This window comes from Mesoplodon mirus (genome assembly GCF_964341445.2).
Source record: "Mesoplodon mirus genome assembly, chromosome: 4".
Taxonomy (NCBI): domain Eukaryota; kingdom Metazoa; phylum Chordata; class Mammalia; order Artiodactyla; family Ziphiidae; genus Mesoplodon; species Mesoplodon mirus.
This window is the reverse complement of record NC_138979.1, coordinates 54256283-54263402: the sequence shown is the minus strand read 5'-3', so window position 1 is coordinate 54263402 and position 7120 is coordinate 54256283. Positions and strand designations below refer to the sequence as shown.

The following is a 7120-nucleotide window of genomic DNA, read 5'->3' as shown; positions in this document are numbered from 1 at the left end:
TCAACTTTCAAGTGATTTTGCTCATTTGACTTAACGGAAGCTAAAATAACATGATGCTTCTGACGGCTGTGTTGGATTCTTTCCAGATGTTGCTCAGCCTCTTGGCTTTGGGGAGCCTCATAATCTCCGTTTTGGGAGTTGGGTCCTTAACCTCCTGCCGTATGATGATGCCAACCACTGGCTGTACATTTTCAGGTACCTTTGGGGTGGGGTGGCACGTGCCCAGGTGCCCAGCCACAGTAACCTGTGGGATATGCTTTCATCACATGGAGGTTTGGTTGCCTCTTGGAGTGAGAGTGTTGCTTATTATATATGCTGTCCTGCACCTTGCTTTTCTCACATAACAGTATAGAGATGTTTTCCCATATCAGTTCATAAAAAGCTTTCATATTCTTTGTTACAGGTGTATAGTGGTCTACTGTATGAATGAAACATATTTTTATCAGTTCCCTAATGATGGATATTTAGGTTGTTCCTTTGCTGTTGCAAACAAGGCTATAATGAATAATCTTGTGCATATGTCATTTCATACATGTGTAATATCTGAGGATAAAATTCTAGAAGTAGAATCGTGAGATCAAATGGTATGCACATTTAAAATTTTCACAAATACTGCAAAATTGCCCTTGATAAGGATTGTACCAAGTTATACTTCTCCCAGGAAAGTATAAGAGTACCCGTTCCTCATCAGCTTCCCTAATGCAATGTGTTATCAAGCTTTAGGATTTTTGCTAACCTGGTAATGTAAAAAATGGCATCTCAGCATTTCTTTTATTCTGAGAAAATTTGTGGGATTTTCTTCCTATTTTAAGGTCTATTCATATTTCCTTTTCTGTGATTTGTCTGGGGAATCTGTCATTTGTGAAATGTTTCTCGCTTATAACTTAGGCAAGACCCCAAATCACAAAACCTCAGAGGAAAAGATGGACATATTTAACTACATTCAAATTACAAACTTCTATATAATAAACAAGATCATAAAAAAGTTAAAAGATATAAGAGGTAAAAAATATTTGCAACATGTATTCCCAATATAACTTGCAGAGGAAATTTCAAAGGAGAGGAAAAGGCCAGAGTTCCAACTGGCCACCACTCCTCACCATCTTTATAGCTTTCGAAGGAAGTGCTCATACCACGACTCCTCAAAAAAAACAAAAAACAAAAAAACAAACCCACCGAAGTGGGTATTATCATTTCAGAGATGAACTCTTTAGGCTCAGAGAGGTTAAGTGACCTGCCCAAGGTCACTCAGCTGGCGAGGAGATGAGGTATTGTTTCTCTACCACTCACAGCTGCCTGGACCACAAGGACACCTGAGCTCTGCTTTGGCTTGGCCACTATACCTAGGCAACCCTGAGCAGGTCTCTCTTCTCTCCACCTTAGTCTTCCTGTCTATAAAATGGCTGGGTTTTTAAGGTCCTTGCTAGCTCCAGACTTGTGTGTGTGGTGGGGATGGTGGAGGAGGGTAGGAGTAAGTGTGGGGATGCACTATGGAAGTGGGGGAGGAGAGAGAGAAAGAGAGGGAGGAAGCAGGAGTGGGGGAGGGAGGAAAAGGGAGAGAGAGAGGAAGAGAAGGAAAACAGCAATGGCTTAATGAACTTTCGAAGTGAAAATCTAAAACAAACATAATAACAAATTCAGATGATGTCTATAAATACAACATAACATTCCAGAGTTTTAAGCAGGCTTAGAAGGTCTCTGCTGTTGGCATCAGTCGTGTATGTGTGTTGGGGGAGGGCTCTATCTCCTGGGGCCTCGTGGGCTCTATCTCCTGGGGCCTCGTGTGGACCGGGGAAGGGTCAGAGCAAGGCCTGCGGAGACCTGCCCCAGATTCAGATTCATTTCTGGATGACAAGAGCTGACCCTAGAACAGGACCTGACACTGCATCTGCCCGGAGGCCTTATCCCCTCAACCCTGTGCTCAAACCAACCTCAAAGCGGAATGCACAGGCTGGCCCCAGAGTCATGGAAAACAGCTGGGGGCAGCTTTCCCAGGACCCCTGCCCAGGGCCTGGCCCTCAGAGGAGGTGCTCACAGAGGGTCAGCAAGGCCTGGCCGGAAGGGGAGGAAATCCTCCAAAGGAAGGCAGTGGAGCAGGGGTCAAAAAGAGAGAGCAAAGGGGGAATGCATCCTTTGGGAAACCACAGTGGCTGGGGTAGGTGGGATAGGGGCTGCCATACCATTGAATAAAGACTTGTTTTTCTCAGCATGGGGTTGGGGCCCAGAAAAAATCACAGGCAATCTTGGACCTCCTGCCTTCTCTGTCCACTTAATCTTAGGAGTGGCACTGAGAGTCATAAGGGAAATAAGGTTCCCCCCCTGCCTCTGGGAGCCCACAGGACCGACTGTGTCACACATCAGACAGAGGCTTAGAAACGTGTTCTGGGAGCTGGAGATGGGGGAGGCTCCTGAAAAGTGAGGGTAACGTGGTGTAAGAGTGCATTTATGTAAAGCAGACAAACGTCATCTGTGGTGTCAGGAAATAAGGGCAGCTTAGATGTTTGCTCAGAGAAGCTCACATTTGACAGGGGAAGAATTGAAACCGCTGAATACCTACCAGTTTGAGCGCTTTGGATATGTCAGCTCCAGGGCTTTGTGCGACTTCTGTGCAGCAGCTACTGGTAGCTCCACTTAACAGAGGAGGATGCTGAGATGCAGAGAAAACTTGAAAACTTAAAAACTTGTCTGAGGGATTCCCTGGTGGCGCAGTGGTTGAGAGTCCGCCTGCCGATGCAGGGGACGCGGGTTCGTGCCCCGGTCTGGGAGGATCCCACATGCCGTGGAGCGGTTGGGCCCATGAGCCATGGCCGTTGAGCCTGCGCGTCCGGAGCCTGTGCTCCGCAGCGGGAGAGGCCACAACAGTGAGAGGCCCGCGTACCGCAAAAAAAAAAAAAAAAAAAAAAAAAAAAACTTGTCTGAGGTTTCAGCCACTAAATGACCGAGTCAGGAATCAAACCTAGGCCTTCACACTTTCTGCTGGGCCAAGCTTCCTCCCCGTCTGGTAGGTCTCCAATAAGCCACAGGGAGAGAGAGGGAAGGGCACTTTAGGCAGAGGAGCAGTCTGAGCAAAGGCTCCTTGAGCAAAGGGGAAAAGCTCCTGTGACTGAAAGGTGGTGTTAGCCCTGATACAAAGCTAGGACTGCCTGAGGACTCCCTCCCTCCCAGAAAGTTTTTTTTTTTTTTTTAAAGACATTTATTCAGCGTCATGATCAGACTATTACATTTAGCAATCAACAGCATGGGTGCAAAAAAAAAAAAATCTACATTAAAACCCTTTGTTGGAATGCTTTACACTTTCCACAGAACAGAAACTAAAATAACCTGTTATACAATTAGTCACAAATACAGTCCTCGAGTTTTGCCCATACACATGAGTATTGTCTAAAACATGTCTTCTTTGTAGCAGCTAGGCCCTGCCACCACTGTGCTTGGCCGAGTTCACAAATCTCTTGTAACCTGTAGCTTCCCTGTCACTTCTCTGGCTCTCCTCTCCTGCTAAGCTTTGTTTCCTGGCAGTCATCAAAACCTTCTGCCACCGCCATAGCTACTGCTGCTGCTGGAACCACCATAGCCACCTTGGTTTCGGGGTTTGGCAAAGTGTTGGCCTCCACCACCATAGGGGCCAGAACTTCTGCCTCCAAAGTTTCCTCCTTTCATGGGTCCAAAATTGGAAGATTGATTGTTGTAACTGCCAAAATCATTGTAGCTTCCACCACCTCCAAAATTGCTTCCATCATTACCAAATCCATTATAGCCATCCCCACTGCCACCATATCCACCACCACCACGGCTGCCACCAAAGCCACCTCGACCACTGAAGTTTCCTCCACGACCACCATCAAAGTTTCCAGAACCACTTCAACCTCTTTGGCTGGATGAGGCACCAGCCATCTCTTGCTTAGATAGGGCTTTCCTTACTTCACAGTTGTGGCCATTCACAGTGTGGTATTTCTGCATGACAATCTTGTCTACAGAGACATGGTCACCAAAGGTTACGAAAGCAAAGCCTCTCTTGTTGCCACTGCCTCGATCAGTCATGATTTCAATCACTTCAATTTTCCCATACTGTTCAAAATAATCTCTTAGGTGATGTTCTTCAGTGTCTTCTTTAATGCCACCAACAAAAATCTTTTTCACAGTTAAGTGGGCACCAGGTCTTTGAGAATCTTCTCTTGAGACGGCCCTCTTTGGTTCCACAACTCTTCCATCCACCTTGTGTGGCCTTGCATTCATGGCCGCATTCACCTCCTCCACAGTGGCATATGTGACAAACCCGAAGCCTCTGGAGTGCCTGGTGTTTGGATCCCTCATTACCACACAATCTGTGAGCGTTCTCCACTGCTCAAAATGGCTCCTCAGACCTCTCATCGGTTGTTTCAAAGCTCAAACCTCCGATGAAGAGCTTCCGCAGCTGTTCGGGCTCTTTGGGTGACTCTGACTTAGACATGACGGCAGTGGAGGGGGGCGGGGGAGACGTTAACGATGCTTACTCGGCGGCGTCCATGAGCAGAAAGGAGTAATCTAATCTCCCTCCCAGAAAGTTTTAAAGGCAGGCCAAGAATTGGAGGTCAGTCCTGCAGTCAGCAATGAGCCATTAAAGGTCATGGGGCAGGAGGTGACTAGCATCTTGGACATTGAAGACCCTATTCCTGGCAAATCCTGTGTGGATTTGAACTGTCCCCCTGGCCATTAGCTGTCATGGCCCACAGAGGACAACAAAAGCAAATCTCTATAGCTATTCCCCCAAAGTCCCAGAGGAGAAACAATGCAGGTTTGAGTGCTTAGCACTGTCCTGGGCACCAGGTTGGGGGCAGGAGAAAAGCAACACAAAAGGTGGTCCTGGGCTTCCCTGGTGGTGCAGTGGTTGGGAGTCTGCCTGCCGACGCAGGGCACACGGGTTCGAGCCCTGGTCCGGGAAGATCCCACGGGCCACAGAGCAGCTGAGCCTGTGTGCCACAACTACTGAGCCTGTGCTCCACAGCCCGTGGGCCACAGCTGCTGAGGCCTGCGCGCCTGGAGCCCAAGCCCTGCAACGAGAGAGGCCACCGCAGTGAGAAGCCTGCGCACTGCGGCGGGGAGTGGCCCCCGCTCGCCGCAACTATAGCAAGCCGCGTGCAGCAATGAAGACCCAATGCAGCCAAAAAATAAATAATAAATAAATAAATAAATAAATAAAAATTTTAAAAACCCATTGAATTGTGCACGTTAAATGAATGAATTGTGGGGTATGTAAATTGCATTTCATAAAGCTGTTACAGAAAGGGAGATTTCTGTGGAGAGTAAGGGTCATTAGGAGCACCTGGTCCAAGGCCTACTGGGGGGATGGGGGAGAGGTAGAGAAAGTCTAGCAGGGGCAGGGAAGGCTGAAGAAAGGAAGGGGACTTGAACTGGGTCTAGAGGATGGGCAGGATGTCCAATGCCTTCCCAAGAGGAAGCAGAAGCTTCCTTCTTTCCCCTACTTCCCCCAAGCAATGGGTACACTGCCAGAAGAGCCATAAATTCAGATCTTAGAGAAGAGTCCAGGAGCCCATGTCAGAGGATGACTCTGGCAAGGGAGGGAATCTGGATGTGATTGGCAGCTCTCTAGCTGGTGGCTCATAGGCACGTCCTCATGAGCCCAAGTGGTTGACAACAAGACTCTCATCCAGTGTTCACACGTAATACTTCTGCAGGTATTGCGAGTTTGCCACCATCCTCTGCCTGTCAGACATGAGATACAGGAAGACACGGGCCATAGCCACAAGGAACTTCAATGTCGCAAGGCCTGAAATTTACCGCAAAGCACTTCTTTTGGAGAGGTCAAGGTTGCTGATAGAATCATAGAATCTTAGATGTTGAGTACAATCTCTACTTTTTTATATATATATAAATTTATTTATTTAATTTATTTATTTTTGGCTGCGTTGGGTCTTCATTGCTGCACGCGGGCTTTCTCTAGTTGCGGCGAGCGGGAGCTACTCTTCGTTGTGGTGCGCGGGCTTCTCATCGCGGTGGCTTCTTGTTGCGGAGCACGGGCTCTAGGCACGTGGGCTTCTGTAGTTGTGGCTTGTGGGCTCTAGAGTGCAGGCTCAGTAGTTGTGGTGCACGGGCTTAGTTGCTCCACGGCATGTGGGATCTTCCTGGACCAGAGCTCAAACCCGTGTCGCCTGCATTGGCAGGGGGATTCTTAACCATTGCGCCACCAGGGAAGTCCCCAGCCTCTATTTTTATATGAGAATTAAATTCAAGTTCTACCAGCTGACCTTGAGCCAGTCATGTGACCTGTCTGACCCTCAATAAAATGTGATAAGGAAATCTACTCTGCCTTCATCAAATTATCTCATGTAAGTAAATATGCTTTGTAAATTGGAAAGTGCTATGCACATGTCGGTTATAAAACTAATGACTACACAGCCTTATTCACAGTAGACAAAATGTGGAACAGCCCAAATGACCATCAACGAATGAATGGATAAACAAAATGTGATATACACATACAATGGAATATGATTCAGCCTAAAAATGGAATGGAATTCTGATGCATGAATGAACCTTGAAGATGTTATGCTAGGTGAAATAAGCCAGACACCAAAAGACAAATATATGAGTCCACCTATTTGAGGTTCCTAGAATAGTCAAATTCATAGAGACAAAGTGAAATAGTGGTTACCAGGGGGAATGGGAGTACTGTTTAATGGGTACAGAGTTTCAGACAGGGGACCTTGGCACTGCTTGACCATTCCACCCCCCTCCCCCGACCACGGGGCACAAAACAGCAGCCTAGTAGCCCTTCGTTTCCATTTTCCATTTCAGTTAGGAAAAGTCTTGGTGATGGTTGCACAACAATATGAATGTACTTAATGCCACTGAACTATACACTCAAAAATGGTTAAAATGGTAAATTTTATGTATATTTTACCACAGTTTTAAAAAGATAATGAGCTAAGACCTCAAAGAGATTAGGATGATATATCCTAGTTTGTGGCCTGGGTAGGATCAGAGGAATAATAGCAAATGTTTATTTTATTCCTACTGTGTGCATTTTGCATTATGTTATTTCATTTAATCCCCAACAAACCTACAAAGTAGGCTTCATTATTATTTCCACTTTACAAATGATCAAACTGAGGCTCAGTGAGTT

General features: G+C 46.7%; 1 pseudogene across 1 annotated transcript; it reads right to left on the bottom strand.

Moving 5' to 3' along the window:
• Nucleotides 1-3190: 3190 nt before the first annotated feature.
• Nucleotides 3191-4518, bottom strand: LOC309803164 (heterogeneous nuclear ribonucleoprotein A1-like; annotated as a pseudogene). The gene has a single exon. The product of its transcript is annotated as a heterogeneous nuclear ribonucleoprotein A1-like (transcript).
• Nucleotides 4519-7120: the final 2602 nt, after the last annotated feature.